The sequence below is a fragment of the Sus scrofa genome, chromosome 2, assembly GCF_054392235.1.
Source record: "Sus scrofa isolate SSC_HxYL_T2T_F1_AM1 chromosome 2, Sscrofa_HxYL_maternal_Yorkshire_Landrace_v2.0, whole genome shotgun sequence".
Taxonomy (NCBI): domain Eukaryota; kingdom Metazoa; phylum Chordata; class Mammalia; order Artiodactyla; family Suidae; genus Sus; species Sus scrofa.
In genome coordinates this window covers 68,407,020-68,429,935 of record NC_139384.1, presented here as the reverse complement: position 1 = coordinate 68,429,935, position 22,916 = coordinate 68,407,020, and the positions used below count along the sequence as shown (strand labels likewise).

The 22,916-nt window shown below is 51.2% G+C and overlaps 1 protein-coding gene and 1 long non-coding RNA gene across 5 annotated transcripts in view; one reads left to right on the top strand and one right to left on the bottom strand.

Moving 5' to 3' along the window:
• Nucleotides 1-22,916, bottom strand: part of ELL (elongation factor for RNA polymerase II) — an 82,808-nt gene that overhangs the window by 33,170 nt on the left and 26,722 nt on the right. The window lies entirely within an intron of this gene.
• LOC146405436 (uncharacterized) lies at nt 12,086-22,074 on the top strand. Its single transcript, XR_014837414.1, has 2 exons — nt 12,086-12,416; nt 19,680-22,074. It is a non-coding gene; the product is annotated as an uncharacterized LOC146405436 (long non-coding RNA).

The following is a 22,916-nucleotide window of genomic DNA, read 5'->3' as shown; positions in this document are numbered from 1 at the left end:
AAAGATAATGCCCGTCAAGTTACAGAGTGCCCTACTGACATCACCTAATCACAGAAGCTAGGAAGTCAAGAGTGTTCCTGGCTGGGGCAACAGCAGGTGCAAGGCCCAGAGCAGAGACACAGGACACCACAGTAGCAGCGAGCAGGCAGGGCTCAGCTCTTGTGGCCCCGGTCTCTTGGCCTGGATCTCCATGCAGGATTCAGCCTGGGGCTAACAGCAGCATCAAATGTGTCTGCCATGTGCACATAGCAAGGCCTGTGAGCTCCAAGGGCTTGTGGGATAGATGCTGGGACAAAAGCAATGACATGAGACTAGATTTAAGGTAGCAAGGGAGAGGAACTAAGAAGGGTGCCACCTCCCCAGAAGGGACTCCACTAGGACGGCCCAACCAGTGCTTGGCTGGCAAGACAGTGTGGTGCGCCACCCTTTCCCTGGATCATCTGTTCCCTTTTGGCCACTTAGTGAAGCATTTAACTGGCTTAATAGCTGTCAAGCAAGTAATTTGGAAGATTCCTTTCTTGCAAATTCACTCATCTCCCAAGGCACTAAGAATAAGACTTTGTACACTGAAAAAGTTGATCAAGAGGCCTGAATGCCCAAGCTTCCTGGTTTCAAGTCCCCATCTGGCCTGTCATCACAGGACCTTTTTTTTTTTTTTTTTTTTTTTTGTCTTTTTGCCATTTCTTGGGCCGCTCCTGCGGCATATGGAAGTTCCCAGGCTAGGGGTCTAATCGGAGCTGTAGCCACCGGCCTACGCCAGAGCCACAGCAACTCGGGATCTGAGCCGAGTCTGCGACCTACACCACAGCTCACGGCAACGCCGGATCGTTAACCCACTGAGCAAGGGCAGGGACCGAACCCGCAACCTCATGGTTCCTAGTCGGATTCGTTAACCACTGCGCCACAACGAGAACTCCAGGACCTTTTTTTTTTTTTTTTTGGTCTTTGGTCTTTTTAGGGCCACACCTGCAGCATATGGAGGTTCCCAAGCTAGGGGTCTAATTGGAGCTATAGCTGCTGGCCTATGCCAGAGCCACAGCAATGCCACACCCAAGCCTCATCTGCAACCTACACCACAGCCCACAGCAATGCCACTGAGCGAGGCCAGGGACCAAACCCACAACCTCATGGTTCCTAATAGGATTCATTTCCGCTGCGCCATGACGGGAACTCCAGGTCAGGACCTTCTTATCAACAACACAGCAATTTACTCATACCATTGCTCTCTCACATACACATACCCCTGCCTATATCTATTAACAAAAAAGGCACCAAGTCAAGACCTAAGCTCCACAGGCCCCTGTGCAGGTGGGGGAACAAGGGCCCTGTCTGGTAAGGGTTTAAAACAAAAGAAGGAGCAGCTCTTGGTGCCCTGACACTTGCTGAATGACTGAGGTGTACTCTAATGGCACTAGTATCCATGAGTATGCAGGTTCAATCCCTGGCCTCGCTCAGAGGGTTAGGGATCCAGTGTTGCCGTAGCTGTGGTGTAAGTTGCAGATGCGGCTCAAATCCCGTGTTGCTTTTGCTGTGGTGTGGGCCAGTAGCTATAGCTCTGGTTCACCCCCTAGCCTGGGAACTTCCATATGCCATGAATGCTGCCTTAAAAAAACAAAATAACAACAACAACAACAAAAAGCATGTCTGCAGGCACTGGAGGGCCCACCCTCAGTGGTCTGGGTTAATGCAGCCTCCTGAGCTGACTGTGGCTCTTGCCCATCAGTTCCTCTATCCTAGGGGTGACAGCTTTGACCCTCTGTGTAGACTTTTCCACATGGGGTGCATGTAGGTAAGCTACCTGCTTACCACTGTGGCCCCCATCAGGTTTCTAAGAGGAAACACAGGTACTAGCTAGGGGACCTCTCCAAGGGCTGCCAGGGTCTGGAATTTTGGAGTGTCCTACACACTGGTACATGACCATCCTACCTGTCATAAACTCCCAGCTCAGAGGTCCAACCTTATTTTAATAATGCACAACAAAAAATTGTTACCAGAAGGTTTAAGATAAAAGAATTTTCTAGAGTTCTAAAATGTACTAAAACTACTGTATGTCTCCAACATCCACCAAAGTGGCCTCAGGAGTGGGGGGCTCCTGAGAATGGAGATTTGTTTTTAGATCAAAGCAATGTTTTTATTTTCCTAAACAAAAGTTCTCAGGTGTTTACTGTGAAGCAAATACACTTAATTTTTTTAAATTATACTAAATTTGAATGACTCAAAGCACATCCAGCCCTGTCACCTCTAAAAACCTACAGAAAAAGAAGTTGGCAGAGTTCCCGTTGTGGTGCAGTGGTTAACGAATCCAACTAGGAACCATGAGGTTGCAGGTTCGATCCCTGACCTTGCTCAGTAGGTTAAGGATCTGGCGTTGCCGTGAGCTATGGTGTAGGCTGCAGACGCGGCTCGGATCCCGAGTTGCTGTGGCTGTGGTGTAGGTCGGCGGCTACAGCTCAGGTTCAACCCCTAGCCTGGGAACCTCCATATGCCGTGGGAGTAGCCCAAGAAATGGCAAAAAGACAAAAAAAAAAAAAAAAAAAAAGAAGAAGAAGAAGAAGTTGGCTGCTTCTCCCTTCCCTGAATCAGGTTCAGAGTGGGCCAGGGAGGCTGAGGGGAACACCAAATGCCATAGGCCCCTCTGGAAACCCTGCCATATAGGTCGCTCATATTGACAGAAATAGCTCTCAGTACCTGGGGACATGGCCCCACTTCCTCCCTCCACTGTTGAACCATCTGGGCCTCCTCCCGTTCCAACCAGCAAGCTTCCATCAATGCCAATGGGGATGCTTAGTGCACAATGAAAGCTAGAGACCCAGGATCCCTGAGGAACAGCACACCTACACGTGTCTTGACTTAGCCTCCACAGCTGGCAAGGGCTTGGGACCTGGAGCCATCCTGAGTAGAGGGGAAGGGGTCACCACAGGACCAGGGCACATGACACCCAGGAACACCTTATGCAGGCCACAGGCTTGTTATCACTAAACCCCACCACAAACCTCAAGTATCATGGAGGGTTAAATGTTGCCCAAAACTATAGAGAACCAGGATCCAACTCCACCTGCCCACCTGTAAGTCCCAAGTACTGTGCTAGGTGGTACACATACTCATAGCCTCCTTTTCTCTGAGCCCTTCAGGAACTTGTAGGCTAACCCCAAGGAGGACACAGCCACGTCTGCTACAGTCATCTCTAGACTTCAGTCTGAAGATGAGGTGTTCAGTCCAATAGCTCAGGCCCTCCACTCCAACTAGAGGGGGGCAGGTCTTTCTACAATTGGGAGGCCATGGTGGGCAACTGGAGCCAGGAAACAGTCAATGGCTGGAGAGAAGAGTGGATGGACAGAGAGCTGGCCTGTTGTATCCTCTCAGCAACTTCACAAGCATGCACCTACCTAAGGGCCAGACAGACCACCTGGGATCAGACAAGCTATCCAGAGGTGACAACTAGGGTGCTGGATAAAACATACAATGTTTTAACACAAATACAAGCAGCACTGGCCAGAGAGGCCTACAAGAAGGGAAAGGACCAAGGGACTGCCCAGCTCACTGCCTCAAGGAAGCTCTGGATCTCAGGGTAAAAAAGCCAAAGGGATGTGCAGGCAGAGGCTCTTGAAGGCAGTACAGTGCAGAGCGGCTGCTTCTGGCACCTGTGCAGGGCCTTGAGCTGCTGCCCAGGAGGGCTCCAAGGCTCCCCAACATGGAAAAAAATTTATAGGAAAATGAAGAAGGTCTTGGCAGGACAGTAGAAAGAAACCCATTATAAATGTTAACTGGAGGAGTTCCCATCGTGGAACAGCAGAAACCAAATCCAACTAGGAACCATGAGGTAGTGGGTTCGATTCCTGGCCTCGCTCAGTGGGTTAAGGATCCAGTGTTGCCATGAGCTGTGGTGTAGTTTGCAGACACGGCTTGGACCTGGCGTTGCTGTGGGTGTGGTATAGGCCAGCAGCCTGGGAACCTCCATATGCTGTAGGTACAGCCCTAAAAAGACAAAAGACAAAAGACAAAAAAAAAAAAAAAAAAGTGCAACTGGAATCCTCAAGGCCACAGTAGCCAAAAAATAACAGCCCCAAGTCCCCAAATGTGATGTGTTCACTATAAATCCACAGATCTAAGATGCTCCGGCAGGAAAAACAAAAAACATGTCAGGGGACATCATGCAAATCAGTACAACCACTGACTGAGACGCCACAGAGAAGCAAAGACCCAACTCAGGAGGCCAAGTGCCAGAAACAAGCTCAGAGACCATGGAAGAATATCTTCCAAGACACTGAAGAAACAATATTGTCATCCTAAGATTCCAGGAAGGAGACATAAAGACTTGTTTAGACAAAGGCTGAGAAAATCTGTTTGCAGCAGATCTCTTACAAGGAAGGGTCTGGAAGTTCTTTAGGAGGAGAGAGAGTCACATCAGATGGATAAGACAAATCTGCATAGAGGACGAAGAATGTCAGGAACATGTATGAATTTGAAAGACTTTTTTCTCGTTATGTTTCTGTAAAAAATAATGGACAGTTTAAGGCATAAGTAACAATGAAGTGCAAGGTTAGGATGTGTGGTGCTAAATGGGTGGCAACCAGGTGCAAGGACGAGGAGGAGATGAGAGCAGACTGTCCCAGGGTCCTGACACTATGTGATCCACTGCAGGAGGTTGACCAGAGCTGACCCTGAACTCCCTGCACCTCAGTTCTGGGGACATGGAGCAGGCGGACTCACACATATGCCTGCTGGACATACTGAACATGCTGAACGTGCTAAACATGCACCTCTTACCCGTTCCTGCACTCAAGTAGCACTTTCTGAGCCTCGAAGGTTCCAGGCCATGCCTCACAGAGTGGGACAGATGGACAGACAGAGGATGCCACGAGGCCATGACTGTACATGAGAGGAAGAAGTAAAGAGCACAGTGGGCACGGCGCACACAGCGAGGGAGATGAAGCAGACACTGAGCTGGACTGCAGGTAGTGAGGGTGGCAGCATGAGCACTGTCGGGAAGAAGGCGTGGTGTGTAGGGCTGCAGTAGTTTGAGGGGCACAGGGGTCCCCCTGGGCTCATGGGCCCCTTGAAGGTGGACATGGTACCAACAGTGTCTTCAGAACAAGCAGGCAAGAAGTATCTCTACAACAGGACCAGTGTCACCCTCCAGACCCACCCAGTCTGGCCTGGACTCCGGCAGCTGGGACACCCTTGTTGGTGCACGGGCCCACCATGCAAACATGGCCCTTCCTGCCTTCTGGCTGACTGTTCCCTGCAGGGGCTAACAGCTCACAGGATTAGGGAGACATCACTTGTTAGGGGTACCCTGCCACCCTGTTACCTCCTTTACACATCTGGGGACCAGGAAGGTCTGACGGACTAGCCTGGGCACTGCCCACCCTGTCTCTTTGGGGTCAGCCCTCAGACTGTTATTGGCAAGTCACCGGTAGTGTAACTTCCCACAATACCCCTCAGGCACAGCACTGCCCACCTCCCTGCCTGTTATACTCGGCACTTGTATGAACTACGCTTCAGACCAGCAACATTACACTCGACACACTTAGGCTCCTCAAACCTTCTGAGGGCTCATGTTGTGCATACCACTGGCTCACAGGTCACCCCCCCCCCCCGAGCCCAAGCTGCCCAGGATAGTGCCTCTTGAGCACCAGGCACCAAGCCCCACACTGGCCCTGTCAGCACCCCGAGTGGCAGAATACCATCTCCCATGGTGGTATACAGGGTATGAAACCAGGACCTTCTCGAGACAAGTGTCACTGCTAGTGCCATGCTTTGGTGGCGAGCCCAGGGATGAACTGGGAGGCTTGGCAGGGGTGGGCGGTGCAGAGGCCTCAACACCGCAGGGAAGGACATCCACACCCAGCAGTCACTGGGCCCCTATGCAGCTCCCCAACAAGGGGGTGTAACTCGGGTGAAAAAATGAAGATGTAAAAAAGATGCTGAGTATGTAAGGAAAAACAGGGAGGGCACAGGGCAGTGACAGTCAGGGGAACAGACAAGTTATGTGGAAGGAGGTGTAAACACTGGCCAAAGACCCCTCTTCCCTAAGAAGGGGCACAGGGCAAAGAGGAACCTTATGGCCAGAATCCCTTTGTCTCTCCCCATGGAGAAGAACCCTTCAGGGGTGAAGCAACAGGAAGTGGCTTATGAAATACACGTCCAGGTCTAGTGACCCAGTTTATAGGAAGTGCAGTAGTTAAAGCATCAAGTTACACTTGCGGTTCTCAACTGGGTGATTTTGCCCCAAGGGACACTAGTTATGTCTGGAGACATTTTTTTTTTTTTGTCTTTTGAGGGCTGCACCTGCAACATAAGGAAGTTTCCAGGCCCATAGCACAGCCACAGCAATGAGGGATCTGAGCCGCATCTGTGACCTACACCACAACTCACGGCAGCGGCTACAGCTCCAATTCGACCCCTAGCCTGGGAACCTCCATATGCTGCAGGTATGGCCCTAAAAGGCAAAAGACAGACAGAAAGACAGACAGAAGGAAGGGAAGGCAAGGGAAGGGAGAAAGAAAGAGAAAAGAAAGAAAAGAGGAGTTCCCGTCGTGGTGCAGTGGTTAACGAATCCGACTAGGAACCATGAGGTTGCGGGTTCGATCCCTGACCTTGCTCAGTAGGTTAAGGATCTGGCGTTGCCGTGAGCTGTGGTGTAGGTTGCAGACGCGGCTCGGATCCCGTGTTGCTGTGGCTCTGGCGTAGGCCGGCAACTACAGCTCCGATTCGACCCCTAGCCTGGGAATCTCCATATGCCACGGGAGCGGCCCAAGAAATGGCAAAAAGACAAAAAAATAAATAAATAAATAAGAAAAGAGAAGAAAAGAAGAGAAACCTGGGACTTCTTAAAATGTTCTAGCAAAACCAAACAAAAAAAACAGAGAGGGAGTTCTCGTCATGGCTCAGTGGTCCGACTAGGAACCAAGACGTTGAGGGTTCAATCCCTGGCTTTGCTCAGTGGGTTAAGGATCTGGTGTCACCGTGAGCTGTGGGGTAGGTTGCAGACACGGCTCGGATCCCTTGTTGCTGTGTCTCCGGCGTAGGCCGGTGTCTACAGCTCCAATTCGACCCCTAGCCTGGGAACCTCCATATGCTGCAGGAGCAGCCCAAGAAATGGCAAAAGACCAAAAGACCAAAAAAAAAAAAAAAAAAAAGCCGGGGGATGAGGTGAGCACAGGATGGGTCAGCCAAGATTGGTCAGAGCTCAGAGAGTGAGTGGCAGTAAGGGGACTGTTATTCCCATCTCTGAAACATTCCCACGCAAAAATTTAAGATAAAAATGCACATGTATAAGACCCCCCTGCCACCCGCAGCACACAGAATGGATGGGTGTGAGTATAGTAAGTGCAGAGTTGGTGCTTTATCTGGGGGAAAGGGATGGACCCAGTGGAGGTAGGAGGACCACCGAGGACAGGGCAGATCTGGACACTGCCCCAGGATGCCTGCCACTGGCTGGGCATGGGGAGCAGTACCTAAGAGCACCCCTCCCAGTCTTGAAATGCCCACTGGGTGCAGTGTCAACTGTGCCCAGGCAACACAATCCTTGTGACCTGAACCCCCATAACTCAGAGGTGCCTAGGGAAAACGACCGAAGGTAAAGTTTCTGTTGCTCTTTAAAGAGTCTTTCTGATTCTACAAAGCACAAGGATCCAACCCCTCCTGGGCAGCGTGTGGCCAGCAAAAGGGGGGAGGTTAAGTCCTGAGAAAAGGCCTGGCTGCCGACCTCCTGGCAACTGTCTCTCAATTTCCAGTAAAGCAGAGACCATTGGGAAACGCCTTTCAGGAATCCTCCCTTTGACTTCTTGGCAGGTTCCAAGTGGTATGCCGAGGCAGTGGAGGGTTTACACAGTGTCTGGTTCATGAGCGGCCATTTCCATGAACCACAGGCAGGGAGAAAGACCTGGGACACATCCCCAGGACATCAGTCCAGTGGGTGTGGCCAGATCAGGGCAGAGCTGGGAAACTTGGGCAGATACACTGAGGTTCTACACTTACTTGAGGATGAGGTCACAGCAGAGCAAGGGTGTGGAGGGCCGGCACTGGGCCCATGGCAGCTCCTCCCCTGGGCCAGGAGGACAGCAGGACATTTATCATTATGTGGAGGGACACATAAAAGCAAGAAAAGGGGTTCTAAGCAGCCATTAGCCAGGTGTAAATCAGGACCCACTTGGTGGCCAGCACAGCATATATTTCTACCTAAAGTCACAGAAGTGCACAAAAAAGCTTAGGGAAAATATTTTAAGATATAGAGGATTAGAAAAATAGAGGTAAATCATCTGAAACTGGCCCTGATACACTCCCGTGCATTTCTGTTTGCTCTTCTTGGGTCAACAAATAAACACAGCCAGCAATGGACAGGCCACTGTGCTTTCTGCTAGAATCCCCATGTACCCACCTGTACTCCAACTCTCTCCTCACTCCCAGTGACTTACAATCTGCCTTCCTGTCCCTAAGGTTGCCCCTTTTCTGTAAGATCTTTTAAATGGAATAATACTGTATTAGTTTCCTGCGGCTATGTAACAAATCACCACAAACTTAAAAGCTTAAAACAACAGATATTGGGAGTTCCCATCATGGCACAGTGGTTGACGGATCCGACTGGGAACCATGAGGTTGCGGGTACGATCCCTGGCCTTGCTCAGTGGGTCGAGGATCCAGCGTTGCCGTGAGCTGTGGTGTGGATCGCAGATGCAGCTCGAATCCCGAATTGCTATGGCTGTGGCGTGGGTCAGCGGCTATAGCTCGGATTTGACCCCTAGCCTGGGAATCTCCATATGCCGCAGGAGCGGCTCTAGAAAAGGAAAAAAAGACCAAAAAAACAAAAACAGATATTGGAGTTCCCATGGTGGTGCAGCAGAAACTAATCCGACTAGGAACCACAAGGTTGCAGGTTCAAACCCTGGTCTCATTCAGTGGGTTAAGGATCCAGCATTGCCATGAGCTGTGGTTAGGTTGCAGACACAGCTCAGATCAGGTGTTGCTGTGGCTGTGGTATAGGCTGGCAGCTGTGGGTCTGATTAGACCCTGAGCCTGGGAACCTCCATATGCTGCAGGTGCAACCCTAAAAAAAAAAGACAAAAAAAAAAACAAAAACAAAAAAAAAACAGAATTTATTCTCAGTCCTGGAGGCCAGAAATTAGCATCTATGGGCTGAAATCAAGGTGCACCCCTCCAGAGGCTCAAGGGGAGGAGCTGTCCTTGCCTCTTCCAGCTTCTGGAAGCTGTATGCATTCCTGGCTTGTGGTCATACGACTTGTCTCCACCTCTGTAGTCACATCACCTTCTGTATCACCTTTTCCTGTCTGTGTCAAATTTCTCTCTGCCTCTCTTTACTTTTTTCCTTTCGGCCACACCTGCAGCATGTGGAAGTTCCCAGGCCAGGGACTGAACCTGTGCCACAGCAGTGACAATGTCGGGTCCTCAACCTGCTGCACCACCAGGGAACTCCCATCTCTGCCTCTCTCTTAAAAGGTCATTTGTGATCACATTTAGGACCCATCCAGATAATCCAGTATATTTCCATCTCAGAATCCTTAACTTACCCCATCTGCAAAGTTCTTTTTTCCACAAAGGGTCACATTCACAGGTTCCAGGGGTTAAGACCTGGACAGGTACTGGGACCCCTACTCAGCTGACCACATGATATTTAGTACATCTTTGAGATTCATCCATGTTGCTGACACCAGAGTCCATTTCTTTCTACTGCTTGATAAACCCACCATATTATATTAGAAGCTATTCATCCATTTGTGGCCTGAATGATACTGGGGCCACTTCCAGTTTGGGGAACTAATGAATCAACTGCTATAAACATTCACATGCAGGTTTTTGTGAGGATATGAGTTTTCATTTCGCCTGATGAACACCCAGGAGCATGACTGTTGGGTTCCACAGTAAGTGTGTGTTTACCTTCATGAAAAAATGGTCAGCCAGTCTTCCAGGGTAGCTATGCCATTTTTTGCATTCCCATCAGCAGTGAAGGAAGTTGCTCCCCCATCCATGCCAGGATTTAGTGTCCTCAGATTTTCTATCTTAGCCATTCTCATAGGTGTGAAGTGCTGTCTCATGGTGTCAACTTATATCTCACTAATGACTAATGATGGGAAGAATCTTCTCAAGGACTAATCTACCATTATTGTATCTTTCTGGTGAAGTTATACAAATCTCCAATGCATTTTTTAAAACTGGATCATCTTATTATCGTGTTTTTAGAGTTCTTCATATATTCTAGATACAGGAGTTTTATCAGATGAGGTCTGCAAAGATTCTCCCCCAGCCCATGGCTGGTCTTCTTATTCTCTTAAAAGTGTCTTTCAAAAAACAGTTCTTAATTCCTTTTTTTTGGAGGGGGGCCTGCAACCACGGCATGCAGAAATTTCCAGGCCAGGGATCAAACCCGTGCCGTGGCTATAGCCAGAGTCACAGCAGTGACAATGCCAGATCCTTAGCCTGCTGAGCCACCAGGAACTCCAGCAGTTCTTAATTTTGATGAAGTAGCAGCACTTATTTCTTTTATGGGGCTTGCTTTTTAAAGCTATCATCCTTCCTTTTTTTAAATAGCTCCATTTCTGAAAATCTTAATTCTTACCGACTTCCCTCTCCTCTCCCCCCAAAAAAGTTCCAAGGAACTGATGAGTCCAACACCTCCGCTACCCCGGGTCCCACTGGAAGGTCTCTTTCAGATTCCCATGTCACAACCATGGGCTCCCTGGGTGCTGACCACCAAGATGGTGCCAGGTTTGTGGCCATTGTCTGGCTTCAGCCTCTTGACCCCTGTGGAGTGGGGCAGGTGGTGTCCTCCCTGCCCCTGACACCCATGCCTCACTCTGAGCTGCAGCACATACTGCTTCATGGCTCACACACCAATAAAGGTAACAAGTTGGGCCTGGGCCACTTGGAACCAAGACCACACCCCCACTAGGTCCTCTGTATCCATCAAGGAAAGAAAGACCCATAGGGCAGGGTTTGGCCCATGCTCCCCTCAGAGATGAGTGGGTGGATGGCATCTGAACACTGTAGAGGGGCTGCACGGACTCATTGGGCACAGGCTCTCCACGGATATCACAGCCAAACTGAACATGATGACTTGTGGTATCGAGGACAGCCAGCCACCATCATGAAACTCACTCCCATCTTCAACTATTCAGGTATCAGGGTTCCTACTGCTACGACTGAGAAAAATGAGGTACAGAGGGGGACAGGGTGGAGATCCAAGGGGCAGGGCTGGGGCACTCACTCCACCAGAAGAGCTGATCCCACCCTCACAGGAAGACCAGCCCTGGGGTCACCCACAGCTCACGCTCCATCACCACTCCACTCATTAGATTGTATCCCAATTTCACAACTTATCCAAACACTGTGAAACACACCTGACCCCGTGGTAAAGGGACAAGACAAACATTTGCTTTGAAACAATTCTTCACATTAAAGTGCTTCTATTCCGCTGAGCCCTGCTCCATCCACAGCTGCCAGCGGCACATTCCAGGCCTGCCTCCAGGGGTGTGCGGCTGTCATGAGCCACCAACCCTTGCCACTTCTCTGAGCTGTGCAACCCACGCCTGCGCCAGACCCTCTTTTCAACACCTTCGCCTCATCATTATTTCATCTTTCCCATCTGCCTTTCCTCAAATAGAAAAATTAAGAAGCCGCCCCATGTCAGTACCTGCTGCACGCCTCCAGCACAGGCAGCCTGCAGCAGTGAGCACAGCCTGTGGAGAGGCTGGGTCCATATGCTGAACTTAGCCCCATCCCCATGGCAGGGACAGATGGCCGAACCTTGGACCTCATCTCGTCTGTGTTTCTGCTTCCCTGCAGGAACACAGCACGCTTTGCACAAAACCCCAGAGCTATGTCTCAGAGTTTGCAGCCCAGCCCCATGCTCTCTGACCTGGAGACCTGAGGTCCCCACCACCTGGGCAAGAGCCCACTTCAGAGGCTATGTCCTGGGTCTCTTCCCTCTCTCCCTCAGGGAGACCTCTGAGGAGGCTGATGGAAGCACTCAGGAAATGCAGACAAATAAGCAAGAAAGCATATGTGCACTCCATACCAATGTTCTTCTGACATGCCTTGCCAGGAGCCTGAGTGTTGGGGGGGCTTATTTTTCCTTTTTATTTATTTATTTTTGGCCACGCCCAGGCATGTGGAAGTTGCCAGGCTAGGGATTGAACCCGAGTCACAGCAGTGACAACACTGGTTCCTTAACCACTAAGCCACCAAGGAACTCCTTGTTTTTCCTTTTTAATTCATCAACAGGCACTTCACTCTGCCCAAACCCGTCCTCCGCCCATGGCCTGACAGCAATATGACAACACTCCCTCTGCCCAGACAGCAGTGACAAAGATGGGATCTTTTTTTTTTTTTTTTTTTTTTTTGTCTTTTTGCTATTTCTTGGGCCGCCCCTGCGGCATGTGGAGGTTCCCAGGCTAGGGGTCGAATCAGAGCCATAGCCACCGGCCTGCGCCAGAGCCACAGCAACACGGGATCCGAGCCGCGTCTGCAACCTACACCACAGCTCACGGCAACGCCGGATCGTTAACCCACTGAGCAAGGGCAGGGACCGAACCCGCAACCTCATGGTTCCTAGTCGGATTCGTTAACCACTGCGCCACAACGGGAACTCCTTTTTTTTTTTTTTTTTGTCTTTTTGTCTTTTTTGTTGTTGTTGTTGTTGTTGCTATTCCTTGGGCCGCTCCCGCGGCATATGGAGGTTCCCAGGCTAGGGGTCTAATCGGAGCTGTAGCCACCGGCCTACGCCAGAAGCACAGCAACGCGGGATCCGAGCCGCGTCTGCAACCTACACCACAGCTCACGGCAACGCCGGATCGTTAACCCACTGAGCAAGGGCAGGGACCGAACCCGCAACCTCATGGTTCCTAGTCGGATTCGTTAACCACTGCGCCATGACGGGAACTCCCTTTTTTTTTTTTTTTTTTTAAATGAGAGTTGCAACGTTTATTTCAGGTTCTCTCTTGGGTTTTTTTTGTATTTTTTTTTTTTTTTCTTTTTTGCCACACAGGCAGTATGTGGGAATTCCTGGGCCAGGGATTGAACCTATGCCGCACAGCAGCAACCAGAGCCACAGCGGTGAGAACGCAGGAGCCTCAACCCACTAGGCCATCAGAGAACTCCCCAAAGATGGAATCTTACAGCAGAGGAAACTGAGGGCCTAACCTAGATGGCCTGGGTCCTCTGGAGTCCAGCCCAGGATGCTGGCTGCCCAGATGCTCCCCATCTTGGCATGAGGCTTAGCTCGCACTTCTCCTGCCTCATCACCTGCCCCTGCAAAGTGCCACAAACCCATCCCAGGAGTTGCAGGCACAAATCAGAGACAAACAGCTGTGGCTGAGAACTCAGCATTCTTTGCCCTTTGGGATGTGACATCCTCAACCCCCACCCATGGCCTCAAGCTGGTGCTAAAGCAGGGTCACTCTCCTGCATCCTCTTCTCACACACACATGACCTGCAACCTGGGAGCTGCCAGGTCAGGAGGCCTCCTTCCCAGCCTAGGAGTTCACTCAGCATTGGTCTCACTGTATCACCTCAGATACATGCTCCAAGTCCATGCACCTCTCCATCCTATCAGCCTCTGATCAGCCTCAGGCATCCGTTCCAGGCCATGTTTAACACTCTCTGCCACTTCCACTGTTACACTGGAATAAATCCTAATTGCTCAGGAACACAGAGAAGGCCACACTGTAGACTCTGCCTTAGACACCACACCACTCACAGCTGCGGGCCTACCTCTGAGCAGAGCCAGCCCTCAAGCAGCTGGGTGGTGAAGGCCACCTCCACACAAGGTCAGGTCAGAGACGTGACCTCAGTCATGTCTACCCACGATACCCCTCCTGAGGGCTCCAGAGACATCCTGGAGGCCTGGGAAAGCCAAGCTCCCCAGAGAGCTGAGTAACCTCTCTCGTTCTAGCAGCTCAAATATTGAGCCAGAAAATCCTGAAAGTCTCAAAGAGCCATCAAAATCTGGGAGAAAAGTTTGCCTAGGGCTAAGTTCGCAGGTCCCTTGGCACTGGCAACATGCTCTTCCTGACACGAGGCAGTGGGCACTGATTGGGACCAAGGCTTGGCCTGGCCTACCCTCAAGTGTGTGGGGAAAGAGAGAGCAGAATAAATGTGACAAACATGTGTGAGGTGGGTGTGCTGGGCAGCAAGGCCTCAGAAAGCCAAGCCAAATGAGTTCAGCCCACAGTCTTTCTTCTCCTGGAGGAGCAGGCAGGGCCACGCATGGGGCCAGGCTTGGGACAAGGAAGTCCTTGCCCTCACTGGGTCTGAAAAAAAGGAGGCTGTATGAAATCAGCACTTTTTTTGTTTTTTTTTTGCCTATAAGTTGACTTGACAATCAGCAGTTAGTTCTCATCCACATTAACTGTAGATTTTTGAAAGTGGTAACAGGTACACCAGTAACCAATGTATAGAGCTTGTTTGGTGAATCCTTATCTTCATTACGCCTTCTGGACAACCATGCTCAGATACCCTAAGGGTCATTCCTTATTTCTTTGGCCCAGACAGCTTTGTTGAGCCTGGTGCCAATGTGTACACCTGGAGTTCCTATCTCCTTCATGGCAAATTTCCAGATTTCTTTGAGTGCCTGACAGGCACACTTCTTAAAACCCACTCCAGGAGTTCCCATTGTGGCTCAACAAGTTAAGGACCAAACACTGTCTCTGTGAGGATGTGGGTTTGACCCTGGCCTTGCTCAGTGGGTTAAGGATCCAGCATTGCCTTAGGCTGCAGCATAAGCTGCAGATGCTGCTTGGATCTGGTGTTGCTGTGTCTGTGGTGTAGGCTACCAGCTGCAGCTCTGATTCGACCCCTAGCCCAGGAACTTCCATGTGCTGCAGGTGCAGCCATTAAAAAAACAAAAAAACACCTCATGGATGCACTTGTGAATATTGATAGTGTACTCCCCAGTCACCACCCTCCCCGGTCATCACTCGCTGATGGCAGACCAGCCCTTCTTCTCACCACCCTTCTTTGCCGGGCCCTGGATGGAAAGGGATCAGCACATTTTTAACTTCTGAGAAACAGAATCTAACCTGGCCAAGGCTGGGCTGTGCTGGACCTGGTGGGAAGCCCTGGGACAAAATATTGCCCTGAGCCCTGCACCCACAGAGTATCTCCATGATGAAGACCCATGTGGCTCTCAGGGGCTCATGTTTCATCACTGACAGAGCCAAGAATGGATCATCCACACTTGGCTTCCAACAAACCCAGGTGTCAGTCTTTAGGCACAACAGGATCTTCTATCACCCAAACAGAAAACTTTCCTAGAACAACCCGGACTTCCAGACTCTGGACACTCAGGAGTTGTTGGAGCCCAGGGGGAGCAGAGCTCAGCTGCCCGTCTAGCTGCTCATCCAGCCATTGGTTTCAGACCTACCCTTCAATGGGCTCTCTGCCTGCTGCCCCGGCCAGATGGGGAGCATGGCACATTCTGACACTAACAGGCCAACTGGAGAGCATTTACAGGGAGGGTAGCCTCAACCACCCTCCACCCACCCCAAGTTCTCAGAAATGTGCCAGAGGGCCCCTGGCAGTGAGTGATGTTCAGCCCAGGCTGCCTCTCCACATACATCAGCTGCCACTTGCCTCTCATCACGCAAAAGGATCGGCCCCATTCTTGGGTTAGGTTATGCATAGGTGTACATCAAGATCCACCAACTGACTGTTCCCCAGAAAGATGCTCTGCCCTTAGAGCAAACAATGCTTTGAAATGTCACCAAACTGGACTCATCCCACAGAACAGGAGGGACAGCAATGCCAATCTCTTCCAGGATGGGAGTAGCAGACATTCTGCCAGATGCTTGGGACCTACTGGCCCTCGGGAGCCCGACCATGGTGACCACCTGTGGATAAGGTCACATGTTTCCATAGCCAGCTTCAAGTGGATGAGAAAACTGAGGCTCAAGGAAGCCCGCAGCTTCCTCAGTAAATGGTAGAGTACACACTTGAACCCAGGACCGCCTCCTTATTTGGAGGCCCTCTACTGCTTTATTAGGACATTATCTCTTCCCCTGACTGCCTTCCTTCAGAATCAGTGGCCCACAAGTGCATGGTTCTCTCTGCACCACCACCCCGCCCCACTACTTCCACGCAAACCATTACATACAGATTGATTGATTGATTGATTGATTGATTTTTTGTCTTTTTGCTATTTCTTTGGGCCGCTTCTGCGGCATATGGAGGTTCCCAGGCTAGGGGTCTAATCAGAGCTGTAGCCGCCGGCCTACGCCAGAGCCACAGCAACACGGGATCCGAGCCGCGTCTGCAACCTACACCGCAGCTCTCGGCAACGCCGGATCGTTAACCCATTGAGCAAGGGCAGGGACTGAACCTGCAACCTCATGGTTCCTAGTCAGATTCGTTAACCACTGCGCCACAATGGGAACTCCTACATACAGATTTAGATGCACACACTTGCTTTCCTTTGAGAAGCAGCATGCATCACTGTGCTTTGCCCCCTAAATGCTCAGTGTGTTTCCAGGGACTAAACCACACAACAGCCACCAGCTTCACTATGTTCATTATCAACAGGACACTACTGCACCACTGTCTACCTTCCACAGTGCCATCTGGTTCAGCAGTGTCCCTGCACTGCTCTTCCTCCAGTGAGAACAGCACACAGCACTGAGCCACCCCTCTCATAAGCTATCTTTAATCCGGAGGTTTCTCAGCTGTCCTATGACTTATAAGACACTGACATTTTGGGGCTGATATAGCCCCCCCCCTTTCTTTACTAGAGCATGCTACATTTTGGGTCTGCCTAGTGTGATGAACTGCACTGTCTTCCAGCCGCAGGCCTAGAGGTGACTGTCACCCTCTGTGGCACCTCACACAGAGGCACAACCAGAGGGGTCTGTCCACCCTCACAGGACACTGTAACCCTCATCGCTCAGGCAGGGCCACCCTGTTCTGTCTGCCTTCTCCTCATGCAGCTCAGAGCAGATGCTTGCTGCCCACCCACAGCCTGAGCATTCAGCCAGCCCCATCGTCCACAGCTTCACAGTGGTGACTGTAAAATGCAACTCCTGTCTCTGCCAGCCTCGGCATCCCACCATGAACAGGAGCCCTCCCTTCCCCCACTATTTACATGCTATCATCAGCAGTGTGATGGTTAATTTTATGTGTCACTTGGCTGGGCCACAGAACCCAGTTGTTTGGTCAAATACCAGGTCTAGACATTGCAGGGAAGGTATTTCTTAGATGAGATTAACATTTAAATCAGTAGACTCTGAGTAAAGCGCATTACCGTCCACCTCCCTTTCAATCAGTTGAAGGCTGTAAGAGAAAAAAGGACCAAGATCCACTGGAAAAAGAAGAAATCCTGCCCCTAGCCTTTGGACTCAAGATGCAACATCAGTTCCTCCAGCTTGCCAGCCTGCCCTACAGATTTCAGATTTGACAGCCCCCACAACTGCACAAGCCAGCTCTTCTAAAACAAGTCTCTTGGAGTTCCCTGGTGATCTAGCAGGTTAAGGTTCTGGCACTGTCACTGCTCTGTGGCTTGGATCACCGCTGTGGTGCGGGTTCACTCCCTGGCTCAGGAGCTGCTGCATGCCATGCGCACAGCCAAAAAAAAGTCTCCTCTCACTCTTTGACTCTTACTGGTTCTGGTTGTCTGAAGAACCCTGACAAACACAGACTCACAGACTGTCTTTTGCAATACTCTCAAGTGTATTACAGTCCTTAATTATCCTGATACTTAGATTGTCCCAGGCTGGCCCTGGGGCCCTTGGACCTGGCTCTCAACTGGTTCCCATTCTCTTTTTTTTTTTTTGTCTTTTTGTCTTTTGTTGTTGTTGTTGCTATTTCTTGGGCCGCTCCCGCGGCATATGGAGGTTCCCAGGCTAGGGGTTGAATCGGAGCTGTAGCCACCGGCCTACGCCAGAGCCACAGCAACACGGGATCCGAGCCGCGTCTGCAACCTACACCACAGCTCACGGCAAAGCCGGATCGTTAACCCACTGAGCAAGGGCAGGGACCGAACCCGCAACCTCATGGTTCCTAGTCAGATTCGTTAACCACTGCGCCACGACGGGAACTCCCCATTCTCTTCTGAGTCCGCTCTGATATCCGAGCACCAGAGGAGGCTCTGGGCAGAACCACGGGGCCGCCCATCTCTCCAAGGAGCCCTAGTTCCAATACTGAGACAGAGAAGCTTCTTCATCCATCCAGCAGATTAGAGAGACAGATGCTGAGAGCCCTACATGGGAGGAAGTGTACAGGACAGGCTCACATTTGGGGTGTCCTTGAATTTGGGCGGGAAGAAAAAACACATCTAGGAGTTCCTGCTGTGATGTAACAGGATCAGCGGCACCTTGGGAGCACTGCACTAGGACACAGGTTTGATCCCAGCCCGATACAGTGGGTTAAGGATCCAGCATTGTCATAGCTGTGGCTTAGGTCATAACTGCAGCTCAGATCTGATCCCTGGCCCATGGAACTCCATGAGTCACGGGGGCAGCCAAAAAAGAAAAACAAACAAAAACACATCTATTGCCACTAACTGTAACTCAGCATTTCCTTCTGTTACAAAGGTAGGCAAAAAACTACAGTAGTACAAGCAGTTAACAACTCAGATGTGCTTTACTGCATCAAAGGATAGTTTGCTCTTTCCTTTTGGCTGCCACAGCAGCACCCAAGCCTCCCCTCCCAATCCATAACCCACTACCCCGATGCAGCACAAGACAATGCCAAATGATAGTTTGCTGCTCTCTTCAAACACCATTTTTGCTCAAGAGTATTTCAAAATTACAGCAACTAAGCTTCTTAGGTCCTGGAGGTACAGGTTCAACCCCTGGCCTGCTGCAGTGGGTTAAAGGAACTGGCATTGCCACAGCTGCAGCCAGGTCAATCCATGGGTCAATCCATGGGGTCAATACATGGGTGCGGCCATTAAATTAAAAAAAAATAATAATTACAGCAATTAGATTCACTGCTAGATCTCATCACTTAACACACTGATATTTGTTATGAGGTCACACATCTCTTTTGAATACTTTGTTCACTCTCTGTGGAGTGCATTTCCTTGGTAATTCTACATATTTCAGGCCTCTGAGAGGGCCTCAGAAAGGGCCAAGATCCCTTGTGACTCACTAGCTGACCGAGAGCTGCACCAAATGGGGCATGGCCATGACAGCCCAACTCGAAAGGTGCTTATAAAGTTGGCACTAATCACTGTTTCTGAAACATTATTTACTCCTGGTCTCAGAAAGATGGGGGTAAGCACTCACCAGATAAGCCATGTAAAGTGTTAACTCAGGCACAGAACATCAGTGCCCCAAGCCCCACACCAGTGCTGCTCGGGACTGATGCCCCCAGTACTTCCTGACACCCACAGAAATGGGGTAAGGGGTCTCCAGGAAGTGGGTACCACACAGGTGAGTTCTGGAGCATGTGATTCCAGTTATTTAAAATGCCTTTACCGTATCATGAACACAGGTGCATGCAGGCACCACAAGATGTCATATAACTGACGGAATTCCCGTTGTGGTGCAGTGGTTAACGAATCCAACTAGGAACCATGAGGTTGCGGGTTCAATCTCTGGCCTCGCTCAGTGGGTTCAGGATTTCGGCACGGCCATGAGTTGTCGTGTAGGTCGCAGATGCAGCTCGGATCCTGCGTTGCTGTGGCTGTGGTGTAGGCCATCGGCTACAGCTCCGATTCGACCCCTAGCCAGGGAACCTCCATATGCCATGGGAGCGGCCCTAGAAAAGACCAAAAAAAAAAAAAAAAGATGTCACACAACTGAGAGGACACTTGGAAATGAAAGACCCCCCCCCCATGGGGTCTGTCTAGACCACACCCCCCAACACACACCAGGCCTCTCTCTAAAGCCTCCCCTTGTCACTCAGGGTGGCATCTCCAGCATCAGGCCATCTCCCCCAACCCTGCACATCACGGAGCAGCTGTCCCCCCTGCCGCATCTCCCCAAACTCCCTGACAGGAAGACCCTGTGTGCTGGCCTCAGCTGAGCCTCCATCAGCCAGGCTGAATGACGCCAGGAAAGGCTACAATAAGTACGTTTTTTTCCCCACACCCAACAATTCCTCCTAAGCCCCCCTTCCCATCCCATGAAAAGCATAGCTCTAGACACCTCACAGAGCAGCCTGGGCCACACTGCTGCTCCTGATCTGGTGTGGTCTCTAAACCCCACAAGGACAAGCAGAGGCAAGTGCAGGCTACCTTCACCTTCTGCATCAAGACCAGACCAGGAAGGTAACTGAGAAAGAAAGGGCGTACTGTAGCAATTAAGACAAACCACTTCTACAGACCCAGGGATCTGTATAAGAAATTTAAAAACAAAGAAGCAGGACACCATCACAGGCAGCTCAGAGCCCAGGGTGATCCCAAGGGGCCACTATCTTCAGAGCTGCCCACCAGGCTGTGCCGGGAAGCTCTGCCCAGCACCTTCCAGAAAACATACTCTCTGTACTATGGCACTGCAGAACTTGCTGGGCTGTAGGCAGCATAATGACTTCTTTGTCCCCTCCAAGGCTGCTGGCCAGAGCAGAGGGGGTTGGGTTTCTCTGAATGCAGGGCGTGGGTCTTCATCTTGGGCAAAAAAACACAGACTATTAAATGGGAGTGAGACACCTCACTCAAAAGAATGAAACTTGGAGTTCCCATCGTAGCTCAGCAGTTAACGAATCCAACTAGTATCCATGAGGATGCGGGTTTGATCCCTGGCCTTGCTCAGTGGGTGAAGGATCTGGCATTGCTGTGGCTGTGGTGTAGGCTGACAGCTACAGCTCCAACTGGACCCCTAGCCTGGGAACTTCCATATGCCACAGGTACGGCCCTAAAAAGAAAAAAAAAGAAGAAGAAAAAAAAGATGGAACCATGTGAACATGTTTTTCTATCTCCTTCCTACCCAGGTGACCCAATTGGTAGGGTGGGTAGGACGGCCATGGGCCATGAGCCACCTGGTCCCTGGGAAACACTGTCCTTCACCCTTCAGTCTGGGAAAGGCTGCTGGGACAATGACCACTCTTCCCTGTGCTTTGTCTGCTCTGGTCCCAGCACAGAGGTGCCCTCCCGTAGGGCAGTCCTAGAGACCCCCCAGGAGATGACCTGTCCCATGAGGACACAGTGAAGTCTCTCTCCCCAAGCAAGTAGTAGGAAACCAAAATCAAAACCAGAAATCTATCCCCAGGCAGGAGGATTCCCAAAGACCCCCCTGAAACACCCCCCTGCCCCCCCGTGACCTTGTCCGTCCTCTCTGCTACCTGGCACTAAAGGCTGCAAAAGAAAATTTCCAGCTCTCTATATCTGCCCAGCTGAAACCCCTCCTCCTACCCCACATTCATCTGCCAGCATTCTGGGTGCCAGACCAGGTAACTGCATTTCCTGGAATCTTCTTTGCCTTCAGAACTGGATCAGTTCCACCCAGGCTGAGCTGGAATCCTCTCCAATCTTCCTGAGCTGGCAGCACCTGGACACCTGACACCTTTAGGCAGGTACAATCTCAGAAGCACCTGGCCGAGGATTCAACAGTTGGAGAAGGCAGAAGAAGCACCACAGCAAGCTAAAAGGACCAAGGCAGGAGGCAGGGACTTAGGAGCCAACAAGGACTCCGGAACCCACTCAGGGCCCTTGGTACAGTTACAGAGGGCACAACAGAGTAACACTGGAGAGGCTATTCTGACAAGGGGTTAGAGGGGACACTGGGCTGAGACCAGAAGGATGGGAGGCCTACAGACCTCAAAGGAAGCCAAGCCAGGGAAACGGAGCAGAGAGGGAAGGGCTTGAGCATCCAGAAGGGAGACGCCTGCCCCCACATGCATGTCAACGAGTACTCTGGGCAGCTGGGACACAGGAGTGGCAGGAGACCCCAGACAGAAGATGTTGGGCTCTGCTGTTCCTGCTCACTCATGCCCCCATTAGCACTCACTGCAGCTGAGGGAGGGGAGTGGGGAACCTAAACAGAAAGGCTAGCCTTAAGGATGCTGAGACAGGCCACACAGAGTGACAGGGAGGGGCAGAGGGGGCCCCAGCCCTAGGTTGAGCCAGCAGAAGCCAGGCCCCATGCACAGCCACTTCAGAGGAGTCTCAACGATTTTGACGGGCTGGCCCCGAGTATCTAAGCCTGGACTGTGGGGAAAATTTGGCAGCAGACAGTGCCTCTGCTGACCTTCAGTCCTGAGCTTGGGGTGACAGGGTTCAGGGAGGAGAGCCAAGGAGCACAGTCCTCTACACACTCCAGAAGGGGCCTCTCCTCTGCACACCTGCTCCCTGCCCTGAAAACGGGGGTTTGGATACCACAAAAGATGATGTCCAGGGTTTGGACAGGCAAGGAGATGGGGCCAAGCACATCTTCACCTCAGTGTGACAGTGATGAGCAGAGGACAGCCCTTCCCATGGCCCTTCATGTGAGGCCCCACTCAGTCCCTTACCAGCTCCAGAGCCAGTGCGATTGCTCCCTTCTCACAGAGGGAGAAACTGAGGCTCGAGCCATGCCTAAGCCCCACAACAAGGGAAGGAGGACTTAAGCCAGACCAGCTAGGTCCCCCAGCAGGTGACTTTCGGCATCACCAAGCCAAACATGAGATCATGACCACATCGAGCTAAGACAGCCATACCTAAGTGTGTGTGTGTGGCAAGTGGCATACTGGAGGGGAGGACAACCACATGTGAGCCCCAGAGGTGGGGGCAGACCCTGCCTCATCCAGAAGTCTCCCCTGCATGCAGGAGGACCTCAAGCATGGACTCTGGGATGACACTGGCTAAGATTCTGAGTGAGGCAGGAGCCTCTCACAGTGTTTTGCCATCTCAGAGACAATGGAGCCAGAGAGACTGCCAAGCTCAGGAACTAGCAGTGCCTCCGGAGGGCTGACTCAGGAAAGTGTTGCCTCAACCACTCAGCTGCTACCGGGCCAGACCCTAGGAGACCTAGCCACACACCGCACCTATGGGT